The sequence below is a fragment of the Plecotus auritus genome, assembly GCF_963455305.1.
Source record: "Plecotus auritus genome assembly, chromosome: 1".
NCBI classification, from domain to species: Eukaryota; Metazoa; Chordata; class Mammalia; order Chiroptera; family Vespertilionidae; genus Plecotus; species Plecotus auritus.
Window position 1 is genome coordinate 40836651 of NC_137770.1, and position 13893 is coordinate 40850543.

At 39.0% G+C, this 13893-nt stretch overlaps 1 pseudogene across 1 annotated transcript; it reads right to left on the minus strand.

The window, feature by feature from the left end:
• Positions 1-9356: 9356 nt before the first annotated feature.
• On the minus strand, positions 9357-12658 carry LOC308257860 (microfibrillar-associated protein 1-like; annotated as a pseudogene). Its single transcript has 2 exons — positions 12650-12658; positions 9357-10419 (listed from the first exon to the last, which is right to left on the minus strand). The product of its transcript is annotated as a microfibrillar-associated protein 1-like (transcript).
• Positions 12659-13893: the final 1235 nt, after the last annotated feature.

The window sequence follows — 13893 nt, forward strand, 5'->3', positions numbered from 1 at the left end:
TTTTTAAAAGAAATGTGTCACTGAGTAATATCAGGTGCTGGGAAAATGTAGGCAATTGGAAGGAAAGGAAAATATATTTTGAAGTATGTAAAATTGTATTTTTGGAAAATGTAAATCAACCACATACAGCTGTATGCAATACCACTTCCAAATTGTTGATAACTGAACTGGTTTATGGTTTTGGGAAACGTTGACATGCCTTTGTGCTAGTTCAGGTGTGTAATCTGAACATTGATGCTCTGTTTGCTCATGCAGATGTCCTTCAGCACTGAAGCCAGGCATTTAAAGGCAGGGGAGCAAAATATGTCACAAGGTACCCTCTTTTTAATCTGCTGTCTCACTAATCAGTTCTTAAATGGCCATTAATCTTTCCTCGGCTAATAACTGAAAAAGTGATGTAAATTATAATCTGTGTTCCCTACCCAACTTCACATAGTCATGATTTCTACTAAATGTGTTTGGGGTCAGGATATGTCTTAATACCAAGCAATAAAGCTTCATACATAATGTACCACAGTAATGGATACACATGTTTATAAATGTTTGTTTTTAATGCTAATGTCAGATTATTTAGAGCCTAATCCATTCTGTTGATTGAAACTAGTATAAGTGGAAATATAAAGATTTCTATCCCTACATTAACACATTTTATGGGTTGCAAAGCCCACTCTTTCTCTACTAAAACACAAGGTCATGAACTAAGAAAATCCTCACTTTCTGAGGGTTTTATTTGACTTAAAAATAGTTTTAGAAAAGACTAATCTACAAAACAGGCTTGTAGGAGTACTGGGTAAATAAGATATCTGAGTTAATAAAATGTTGCTCTCAAACCAACGTCTGTTCCGCAAAACATTTGTTAAATGGAGTAGAAGTAAATGTTAAGAAGCACTCTGCTCAAAGCTATTTATATAAATGTGCTGTCACAGATTACAATTAAGTGACTTGAGGCAATCTCCCAAAGAACAAACAAAAGACTAAAAGGAAAGACTCTTGGATTTCTTCACATCCTTTCCCCTGAAATGGCTAAAATTCCTGCCTTATGGCCATTAATAGTTGTAATACTGTGATTTATTGTTACTGGGCTCCTGGTTTGCGTTACTTTTCCCTCTACCACATGTTCTCCATGCATCTGTCTTTACATCAATAAACGGCAACTTCGTGGATTTAAAAAAGCAGGGCAACCACATACTGAGTGCTCTGTTTCTCAAAAACAAGATGGTCCCCTCTCCTTCATGCCCAGTTACTGACAACCAATCTCCTGCCTGACGTGAAAGAGAATTTTCTCTTTCCTCTTAGTGTACAGGTTTCTATTCTACTAACTTCTTGTTCCTCCAGAATGGTCCATTTACAATGGACAAAAGTGCTGGAAACTAGGTCTGAGCCAGGTGACCTGACCCTGTTTTGTCTGCCTGTCCTATCTGCTGCTCAGGCCTGGCAGCTGATTCAGGACTCGAGGCCTAGGGCCAGCAGATGGAATCCATTTCTTAAGAAAACCTGGGCTAACCTATCTCTTTGCTTGGGATATTTGCTTTGAATTGTACCAGGATAAATATACAGGGGTGGGCAAAAATAGGTTTACCACTCATATGGAAAAAGCCATGAAGGTTATGATTATAACAATATAATACAAGAATGAGCTCTGTTTCGTGTACTCACAACTGTAAACCTACTGTTGCTCACCCCTGTATTGCAAACTTTTTCCTTCCTAAGTAAGAAAAGGCTACTGTAGGGACATTACCAGAGCTGAAACAAGTGTCAGGTGCCTAAAGAAATTCTGTTTGCCCACCAGGAACTTAGTAAACGCTGGGTTTTAGTTTTCAAAGAAAATGGAAAATCTGAAACTTTATTTTTTCCCCAATGAAATAATGGAGATAAAGGGACACTATTGATTTGTCCAAATAACTTTGTGTTGCTTCTCTTTGAATTATTATGTAGCACAGTGTTTTCTTTCTGCCCATAGAGTATCATTTAGCAGCCCTTTTCTTTCTCACTCTCAGGGCATTTTCTTTCCTCTGTTCCTATTGGACCATCTGTATCCAGTCTCACCACATTCAAAACCATCCTCCACATAGCCACTTGAAGGGTATTTTCTAACTGAAATTGTATTGCTATTCTGCTTTTAAAAACTCTTTTTTAACATATAAGTCGTAGCTCCTTAAAATGGCCATCAAGCACCTGGTCCCTTGAGAAATTAAAATCACCCCAGGCAGCTAGCCTGTGGTGTTCCCACTGAACATACTGTGCTCACAGAATAAGGATCAGACAGCTCCTCTCTGCAACCACATCTGGAACACACAGACAAGGATATTCTAAAATTTAAAGATGACTAAATATGCCTGTTTCCCAGCTAACATGGAAGACTATACCATTGACAATGCTAGTCCCACTTTAATTCTTCCTTCTCCTAGATAAAATTATTAAATACCCAATTACTGAGTCAGCCCTGTTTTTGATGGCACTCAATCCAGAATGGGCCTGCACTTTCTTAAACCCTCCTTAGAAAGACCCAGCAAAAGCCCCAATCCTGTCATGAGCCCTTCCCAACTCCCTCTTACTCAGCTGCTCCAGGAATCTTCTGCTGTTCATTCCCTTGCTAAATTTACTTTTTTTTTTTTTTTTTTTTTGCCTAGGAGTAGGTTATCAATAGTTTTTGATCCATTGGCTTTAACATCTCTTCCCTCAACCTCAACCATTTCCTTGGCTTTTTTTTTTTTTTTTCCAAAATCCAACTCTCATGTCAACTCGTGTAAACACTTCTAAGACCCTATGTACTTTCTTGAGTCAAGTTCCCATTATCTTGTGTTAACTCTGAGCTAGAATGTGTGGTATGTAGAGGCTCTACATCTGCCAAAAGTTAAAATTAGAAGACCAGGTTCAAGTTCTGGCTTTGGCAATACATGACCTTGAGAAGCTTACTTATTACGCACATCAGGGATGAACTGAAAAATGTCATACCCCTGACTAATTCTATTTTCATTACTACCCATCAACACTTAAATGACCCTGAAAGCAACTGCACACATATCTGCGGGCCTGGAGCTTAGAACAATGTCTTTTTTTTTATTTGGAGCTTAATAAGACAATGCTCAAGATTACTAAATAAATCACGTTCATTTCCTTTGCCTCTTTGCTTCTCTAGTTTGTAAACTGATACCTATCAACTTGCTTTATTCTAGAGCACAGTTGTGAAACCCTTACGAAGAATTGGCTCTTAAGGGACAGAACCAGCAGAGGGTCTGAAGAGGAGGTGCAAGTCTCAATCGCCATACTCTATCCTGACCATTTGAACCAGCCAGATGGTCTCTACTTAAAAATTTGTGATAATTCTCTGAGAGTTAATGGGATGGATTTAAAGACTCTCTAAATCTGTGGTTCACAACCTGTGACGCACATCAGAATCACCTAAGGAGCTTTTAAAACATATGCCTGGGTCCTACCCCCTCCAAATTCTGGCATGGGCCTGCTCACTGGTAATTTTTAAAAAATACATTTTTATTGATTTCAGAGTGGAGGAGAGAGGGAGATAGAGATAGAAACATCAATGATGAGAGAGAATCATTGATTGGCTGCCTCCTGCACGCCCCCCACTGGGGATCGAGCCCGAAACCCGTGTATGTGCTCTTGACGGGAATCAAACCTAGGACTGTTCAGTCCTCAGGCTGAAGCTCTATCCATTGAGCCAAACCAGCTAGGGCTCACTGGTAATTTTAAAAAGTTCTGTAGGTGATTCTAATAGAGCAGAACATCACTGATCTAGTTCTTGGCGGGGAAGTTCCTCTAAAAACAATGTGTTCTTCAGTGCTGCAAAATGGATAACAGAACAAGCATGGACAAATGATTGGGGTCTTCATAAAATTTAATAATTCATCAAACACCTTTTCTCGGGGAAGGATTTCTCCAAACCAAATAGAAGTAAATGATGGAAAGAATCACAATAAAATTCAAGCTGTAGAAATGAAAAAACATTAATAAATTTGGAAATGTATACTATTGAACAGATCAGAAAATTTAGAAATGAAATAGGGCCAGAAGCTAATTATATGGAAATATTTCTATTTGTACACTTCTCCAGAAGGTAAAGTAGAGATTGCAACCAATATATCTAAACAAGTGACAAGAATATTAAGTTTTCTATCATCCCCTAGTGCATTACTTTTCTCAGCATGTTTTCTGTCCTAGTTCTTGTGAAGGTGAGAATAATATCAAAATCATTAATTGTCTACATTTTAGATACGATAAGACTTTAGTGGATGGTGTTAATTAAACTACAAAACAACTCCTCTTGCTGTGGTGTGCATTCCAAGTTAGAGCAATTAATTCACTTGCTTAAACTGATCAAGATTTAATTACCATCACTCTGTGCAAATTACTCCATAATTAAAGTAATTTGGTTCATTCCACTTGCTGACAGTGTCATTGAACAGCCATTCACAGAACCAAAAGAAGTGATAATTAACTTAAAGAATAGCTCAGGGCAATTTTACATAGACAAGTTCACTGTTAGCTATTCCTGAAATACCTAAAATGGGGTAGAATTGGGAAAAGAAAATTCTGAAATAATTCTTAAACAAAAATAATAATAATAATAAGACTTTAGGGGTTTTTTCCTCCCCAAAATAAGATTCCCAGCAATTTAAATGATTGTGGTAGCTATCATTATAACCTAACCACAAATTAGTGTCATGGCAAAACAAATAGAACTTGAAAATAAATTAAGCACTTAAATACTGGTTAGAGCTAAAAACATTGTTGGGGATTACTGCCTACCTGGGGCTACAAAATATCGTGGTACAAAAGGAACACTCAGACTCTTCAGAGAGAGCAACCCAAAAGGTGTTTAAAAATTGCAAAACTCTAGTTTGAAAGAAGCTTTGGGACACACACACACACACACACACACACACACACACACACACACACATTATGGAGATGAACAGTTGTCTCTACTTTCCTGTGGAATCAATGTTTTATAGAGTAGTTAACTGATTAGTTCTCCAACCAGAGGAAATGGAGAGGCTAGACCTGGGGCTAGGATTTGTCTGCCTAGATCATGCCATTGTCACTGGTCAATGACTAATGCAAACTATGGCACAAGTGACTCTATTAATCAAAACATGGTGTGTTTTCTCATTCATGACATTTCCATGTATGCATAGAAAATTTAGCTTAATGCATTGCTCAGCCTTCTCTTAGAAAAATTCCTTTGAAATCCTTTTTCTTTACTGATCCCATTTGAAAATATGAGAAGGGACTGTACAACACTGTTCAAATCTGAAAAACATTAGGTGTCAGTGTCTTTATTCTGCTCACTGTGATACTGCAGAGAAATTATTTTTCACCACTGCTCGCTCAGCAAAATCATCGAATATGCTTAATGCTTAATCACCGCTTGTATTATTTTATTTTATTTTTTCCAGTTTCCTTGCATTACTGGTTTTTAAGAGCTTGTTTATGACTAAAGATGTTAACCATTTCTCATGCATTGCAAATGAAATAACCATGTTTTTTGTTATTATTTTACTCTGGTGTGTTACTTTTTGGTTGTATCATACTTCTGTATTAAATGTAATCATGTCCTGTTTAAGAAAAAAGAAAATATGAGAAGGGGATGTTAAAATGTCATTCAAGGGATAAGACATACCCTCAGAAGATTCTTACAAATTAATGTCATTTCCTGAATATAATGAAAATGATTAAAATAAGGATCTATGGGCATTGAATTAAACATAACATTAATTTCATTAATTTCATCTGTTTCAATGGTCTCCAGTACATTTAAAACTCTGTATGTGGCTTGCATTATATGACTATTGGGACAGCACTCCTATAGATTATTGGCAAAGGGCTTTAATAAAGTGAAAAATGCTAGAAATTTTAAATAAGAAAATAATAGGAATCAAGGAGGGGAATGATATGGTCACCTGAGTACGTGTATGCACATTTTAGGAAAAAGTGTGAGAGTTATTAAAGGTACAGGTGTATAGGACATCTTCCTGTTAAATGCCCATTAAGAATATTTAGATTGAATACATCTCATGAATGCAGTAAGTAGTTATCAAGTACCAGGCATTGTGCTTGACACTAGTTTTCAAAAGCTTTATCCTCTTCTTACATCTCATTGGCCAGAACTGCTAATCCCCAGAGGATAATAGGATCGCCATAAATCTGGGGGAAGAATCTACCGTTCAAGGAATCTCTACCTATTACCTGAAAAAAGTATTGTTATTTTTAAGACAATGTTTTTATTTTTTTAATCTGGATTTTTTAAAAAGCAGAGAATAAAGGTAACATGGCTGTATGCCACAATGTGTGCCGCAGTGTCCAGGATTTAAAATGATCAGGTTCACAGCAATAGATCCCTTAAATTAATAACTAAAAATATTCAGACAAAACAATCACCTGGGCTCATTCACATTTGATCATCATCTTCCCAAAACTTCAACCACAGACATAAAGTTTAGTTTTGCTGACATGGGATTCTAACAACATATTTCATCTAGATTTGGATTAGGATATAAAAATGGTTTCAAATTAAGATACACTGAAGCATTTGGTCTTTTTTTAATCTTCATTTTTAATGTCAAGGAACTAGGTAAACTTTAGCAATGACTTATTTATTGGAAGGTGGAAGGGCAGGTAGGGAGGCTCAAAGCTTTTATAGAAGATAGATTTTCTTGGGTACAATATACTTATGATTACATTTGTAAGGATGTGTAATAAACTACCACAATGTCATAGCTTTCTCTGGTGACGGACTGTTTTGTAGCCACTTTCAACATGGACTCAAGTATAAATTTATATCTTTAAACACTTGTTCACAGGTGTAGTAACCCATCTTTTTAAGGCTTCTAAGGAGGTATTTTAGAATTTAGAATAGAGGATTCCACGGACTTGGTTCAATAAGCTTTCTTACACAAGAATGAGGCATATTTAGTAATAGGTAGATGTAGACATTATTCATACTCACCTTGCACATTTAATACCATTAATTTGTCAGAACTAATAATATTAATTCATTCAAAAATGAGATTAAATCGGGCACCCCTTGCAGCCATAATCCATGCCTGATGGCTCTGTGACATGGATGGCACAGCCCCTCCAGCACAGGTGGCAGATTGCAATGAGAAACCATCTAGTATCTCCTGTCTTCAGTTAAAGCATCCTAAAAAAAATTTGCTTGTCTCTCTGCACTCCTTGACTATTATATTTTAGCAGCCAAACTGACTATTTATACTTAAAGCCAAAAGGGCAAAGTCACATAATTATTTTTCTAAACAGCATTTAATGGAAATCAGCAGGTAAGAAGAGTCCAACCAGGCTCACAAAATGATGGTCGCTGCAGTTGACTTGCTTTCTGACCATGTAAATCGGGCGTCATTAAATGCAGCCGACCAGAAATGGTGCAACATGGTGTCACTCTGAATTATGAAGGACACCCACTTGTTTCTTATTTCCCCTCTCTTGCTTCTTTGCAATATATTAACACACCATACCTACTTTTCTCCAGTCTTTTCTCTACTTTTATTCACTTACTGAGTGCCTACTATGAGTGAGAAATGGACTAGAGCTGGGCATATGAAGAGTAAAAGGAAATGGCCATCTTTCCCATGAAGAGCTTTGCCTGTTGAGAGCCATTGTAGTGTATGGAAAAGAGCAAACAGCCATATCACAATCTGGCAGCTCCAGCCTCTAGTTCTAGCTGGAATTAGAATAACAACCTGTGTCACCTTGGCCAAATTACTTAGCTTGTCTGAGCTTCCATTCCTCTTCTGTAAAACTAGAGGCCTGGTGCACGAAATTCATGCAGTTGGGGGCAGGGCCCCTCAGCCCTGCCTGTGCCCTCTCGCAGTCCAGGAGCCCTCAGGGGATGTCCGACTGACGGCTTAGGCTCCTGGCAGGCCTAAGCCATCAGTCGGACATCCTTAGGGCTGTTGTGGAGGCAGGAGAGGCTCCTACCACTGCCGCTGTGCTTGCCAGCCGTGAGCCAGCTTCTGTCTGAGCGACGCTCCTCCTGTGGTAGTGCACTGACCACCAGGGGGGCAGCTCCTGTGTTGTTCCTCCGTTTGGTCAATTTGCATATTAGCCTTTTATTATATAGGATGGAGATAACTACCTACATGCTGATCACATTGTCATGAGAATAAACTGGAAAAAAACCCCACAAATAGGTAAGACAATTAGTACAATGCCTAGCAGATGGTTATTTTAAAAAGAATAGTTAACATTACTTTTATATAAGGTTCTCAGCAAAGCACAGGTGAGGTAGACACTCGATAAATCAGTGGTTCTCAACCTTTCTAATGCCGCGACCCTTTAATACAGTTCCTCATGTTGTGGTGACCCCCAACCGTAAAATTATTTTCGTTGCTACTTCATAACTGTAATTTTGCTACTGTTATGAATCGTAATGTAAATATCTGTGTTTTACGATGGTCTTAGGCGACCCTGCTAGCGGTTCTCAACCTGTGGGTCATGACACGGAAAACACAGATATTTACATTACAATTCATTAACAGTAGCAAAATTACAGTTATGAAGTAGCAACGAAAATAATTTTACGGTTGGGGGTTACCACAACATGAGAAACTATTAAAGGGTCGGGGCATTAGAAAGGTTGAGAACCACTGCGATAAATATTCACTCCCTTCTTCCTTGTTATTTAAATTGATAATTTTCTGGGCAATGGCCTTAGGCTGTGCTGAAGTGGAAGGAATTTATTTTGGATGCTGTCCCCTTCTTCCTCTGGGAGAGGATCCTCTCCCCATGCTTCTGTGTCTTCTGTTGGGAAAAAAATCTGAAATTTTTCCAGGCTGAAAAATTTGAGTAAAAAACTGATGAGGAAATTAAGTTCTAATGGTAGTTTAGTCACCAGCCTGTAGATAGGGGAGACTTCCACTTTTTTTTTTTCCTTTTCATAAATGGATTAAAAACGTATGTTCACTTAGAAAAATGGACTCCAGCCAAAAATACAAGTTTCAATGAGCTTAGATTTCCTGTAAGGTAGAAACAACACACTGTTCACATACATGTGCATGTTTCTGACCCAAGCTAAGAAGCTGGGAAAAGCAACCCAAGTGAATTTGGGAAGCCAGAGCAGTGATGAAATCTAAGATTTCTCAGAAATAGCTTTAAGTGGGAATAATCCTAGCTGGATGGTGCTTTTCTGTAGGTTTCTAAGCATGAGTCCAAACTTCACAAAGCACCTTCAAAGACTGGGTTGCCCAGAGTCCCAAGTATGGCAGCAGGTCCAAAAAGCTAGATACATGGGCCATGTAAATAACGGTAAAAGCAAATCAAGGCCCAGATGCTGAGACTTGCCCGCATGTTCCACAGCCAGAAGCATAAGTAGTTGCACTTTAAGTAGTTTTCCACTTCTTGGCAGATGGCCATTCAAATACATCTTGTACCCCATCTGCCTTTTGTTCAAAGAACTTCATGTTCTGGGCACTCTCTTGGCCCTCTGCGGTCTGAGGAGGTGGTGTCCTGATGCACAAGGTGGGTGTGTTTGGGACCAGAGCACCCAAAGTTCTTGACCTGCATGACTTTGGGAAGAAGGGTTTTGTTGAAATGATCCTCCAGGGTAGGTGCGCTGAAGTCTCTTCATCTTCAGCCGTGAAGAAGGCACCCCGGTGATAATACTTCTGTAAGAACTTATATTTGCCCTTAGCAGCTTTGTTGGTAATAACTGCCATTTGCCCGAAGCTCAGCTGGCCTCTTCTTCCTCAGTTAGGTTTCAATGCATTCAGTTTCTGCTTTCTGCTTCTCAATCTCCTCTGTCCCTCTTGATTCTCTTCAGCTCCGGAAGTTTCCGTGCCTCCTATTTCTTCTCCTCATTTTCATCATCAGTATTCAGTGCATCCAGGGACCTCTGGTTCTCCCCCAGCTCTTCCTTGGTCTCCTCTTCTGCAGTCTTGAGTGTGTACTTGCGCCTCTCCTCTGCCATGTGTTTTGCCTTCTGCTCCAACTCCTTCTGTTTCACTGCTTCAGCCTCACGTTCTTGGACTATTACTCAGTCCTTCTTTCAAATGAAGGCTGGGTTAAGGCGAGGCTCCATCTCATCTTCATTGTCTTCCTCTTCCTCAGACTGATTCCTTCCCAGAGTGTCCCCTCATCTTCCACTTTCATGACTTCCATCTCTTCATTTGTTCTCTCCTGTGCTCGCTGACCATCATGCCAGAGCACCGCCCTATTTCCTCCTCAATTTTTTTCCTCTTCTTCACTGCTATCTTCTCGTTCCATGCACCAAGCATCTCTTACTTCTGAGTCACTTCCTCCTACCACTTCAGGTTCCACTAGCTTCCCATGTCGAGCCAATCTATCTCCCACATGTTCACAGATACCGTTCTGCAAACGCCATAAGTGAGGGTCACCTTTCTTATAATTCCTGATGGATGATGGTGAATGCAGCACTCTTGGCTGCTGATTAGTTGAACATTAAAATAGTCTCTCCTTAGGGAAATTAAAAAAAAAAAAAAAGGCAGAATGCTAAGCCTTGCTACATTGCTACATGATGTTTGTAGAAGATTTGGAGACCATCTACAGGAAAAGATTTCCCGACAGCTATATATAGAAAACAATTCCAAAAGTATTCTTGTCTGTTCTTCTAAGTCTTTGTTAATATGTTTTTAGCCCCAAAACACCTGCCTCAAATCCTTTGCATTTAAAGTAGCAAATTATTGGGACTAAGTTTTGCTTTTTGCTGAAATAATGTTTTTCCCTAGGAAACATGGGATGCTAGTAGATGAAATGAGGAATATTTTAGTAGTTGGAAAACAAATCGTTTTTGTGAGCGTGTGTATACACACACGTGTAGATGTAACAGCTGTGGAAGAAAGACTCTTTTAGACAGCCGTTGATGAGACAGACCTCTTGCAGAGCGCTGGAAGGAATGGGTGAAGCCATCATAAATATGACTTTTCTTCTAGAATAGTGACAAGTCCATCACAGGGAAACCCTATGGTCTAGTCAGAGTTTTTATGAGACAGTCTCACTTTAATCTGTCCCTTGGTAGATTAAGTGTTTGTCTTGATCTGTCATGTGTGAAATATGAGCTACTGGTGATCATTGGTAAGACTTTCTATTACTAGTAAACATGGTCTGAGCCAATTTTGGCTCAACATTTATGAGGAATTCAAAGTTTGGCCATTCCCTCTCCTCTGGTTTCTTTTTTGTAGTACATTTCCAGGGGTGTAGCTCATATTTCCATGCCAAGCCACTTCTGTACTGAGACCAGAGTGCTCACAGGGCGAGGCAGTTTCTTAAATTAGGAATCTTCTTGGGAATTGTTAATGATTAACAAACACACACACTAGATCCACTTTATCTGTATTCATTGCACTTGGTTACAGATATGCTGATCAAATGGATGTAGTTATAACTACAAATAAAATAAGCAAAAAGAAATTTTTACTTTTTAAGTTTTATCATATAAATAGCATACTTTTAATTCAACTCTCTGGGCTGCTTGGCTATTAACTAGGAATATCACTGCCATTATAAGAGTATAATTATTGTATTAATTTATGCCCACTGGTCAACTATATTAATTTTCTATATTTGCCTCCAATTTCATCCAAAATATGATTTTATTTTGAAATATGGCCACATTGTCTTCACATAGGGCATGGAAATGGAATTTTACTCATTTTATGATAAGCTAATAAAATTTTATTCTATAGTTTTTTGGGGTATTTTTTGTTGTTGTTTTGTTTGGCCTTTCCTCCCTCCCTTAAAGCTCTTACATTTGGGAACTTTGACTAAAATGCATAATTTAAAAGATACTACAGTGATCAAGACATTCTTTCCAAGGCTTTTTTTCAAATTTTAATTTGAAAACTACAACAGACAAAGCTAGCAAAGAGCAGTTAATCAGTGCTTTGCCTCATCTTCTGGCTTCTCAGTTCCAAATCTTCAGTCCAACAAATAGCAGTTTTGGGTGTTTCTTTAATATGGTATCTATCTGGCTGAAGGGTTCTGGAGACTCTCTCTCCAGTCAGAACCACAGCATCTCAACACACCCGCATCCCTAATCCTAGGGTGGGCTCAAATGCAACTAGACTGTGTGAAATGTTTTCATTTCCTATTGACTGGTTGTGTACTTCCCTTGTGTTAATCCCTTGTTAATGGACACTTTCTTCGAGCAGCTGAGATCGGAGTTGTGTTGTCTTTGTGATTCTAGCAGGTTTTATTACTTGGATATCTTTGTTTTCATTATTTTGAGATTTTGGGATTTTGTCTGTTTCATTGATATTGATTCTCTCAGTTAGAGATGGCCTGGCCTCCCACGGTTTCTGTTTGTGTTTGATCTGCAGCAGTGGGAGGGAATCCTCAGGCTGCAAATGTTTTGGTTCTGTGCTTCAACTGGGAAAGGCATGGTAAGAGCCATTAGCAGCTTTCTCAACTGAAAACAGATGAGTGTGGCTTTAAACCTAGGTGAGGGACTAGCATTTTGTCATTTAAACGACCTCAGGTGGTGTTCTGGGGAACTCATTTTGGAGGGCAATGTGGAATTTTGAAGAGCCTTGGCAACCACTTTATGAGAAATCCAAAGAAAAATAACAGTCCCTTCCTTTAGTTATTAGCTCTGCCTATCTGTAGCTGTGTGACTTTGGGCAATTCATTTAACCTCTCCAGGGCTCACTTTCATTACCTTTAACATGACGATACTAGACCTGGTGATATTTAAGTTCTCTCTCTCATTGATTACTATATGGAAAAGAAATAACACTTCTTATGTTCAGGTGCTTAAATATTTCATTTCTATGACATATAGCAACAACCCCGTGGTTAATTATCCTATTTGCCAATGAGATAACTGAGTTGAAACATAGGTATATGTTCTATAATCTGTGCTAGAGATATAGTTTGCTATGTAACTGCTTAGTACTGTATGGGAAAAGCTACCTTCTCTCCATTAGGACCTAGAGAGAAGAGACACCACTTTGGCAGCACCCCAAGCAAATTGGGTCATGATATTAAACATGGCACTGAGCTGTGTGGTTGTATCAGGCCCCAGGCCTACTTCAGATGGCAGCTAGGAGAACTTTGGCTCTTCACTGGGGATTCTAGCTGTTTATTGCCTTGTCATCTGACTAATTGCCAGAAAGATGCTCCTTTTGTTGTGGAGCGGACACGACAGAATGACCACTGGAGTCCAAGCCAATTGAAATTTAGGGAGCCTTTATTAGCTGGCCGGTGACTGTTCAGCCTTTCTCCACACAGGGAGTCCAGAGAGCAGCCCCGACCTCAGTTGCAAGGTAGCTTTTAAGCACTAAAACCACATCTTTATTGGCAGGCTAAGTGGAACAATGGCAACCTCAAACAAGGCAGTTTTCTTAGCTATATCGGCACGCTGTAAAGGTATTAAACCCACATCCTAGGCACTCGGACTAGCAATATCCTGTTCAGTTAAGCTCCTGGCATCATGTTCTGCAAGGTGCAGCTGGGTTTCATGGCCAGGGCAGTCATAGGGAAGTGCAGTTAAATTTTTTCCATTCTCTAACACTTTCTGCTCAAGATCCCTTGTCAGGTAACCTATCCTTTCACTTATGTATCTCTTGAGAAAGGTTAAACATTGACTAAATATGCATTTTTTAAAGTTGTTTAAGTATCAGCATTAGTAAGGAATTTTAAAAATAGAAAACATGTCGGGAAAACATCTAATAGCCACACAATTTAGAAAATCTAACCTAAATTGGCTACAGTTTTTATAATCGTTGTAATAAAAATGCTGTCTGAGAACGCATGCTTCTGAGCTTCCCCTTCATTATCACCGGCAGTCTGGGCTGGACGTCTGTCTGTCTGTCTGTCTTTGCAGCGGGGAGGCCTGGCCCAGGGGCTTTCTTACATGGAGGTAGAGGAGCAAATGGGTAGGTCCAGACCGAGACAAGAGGA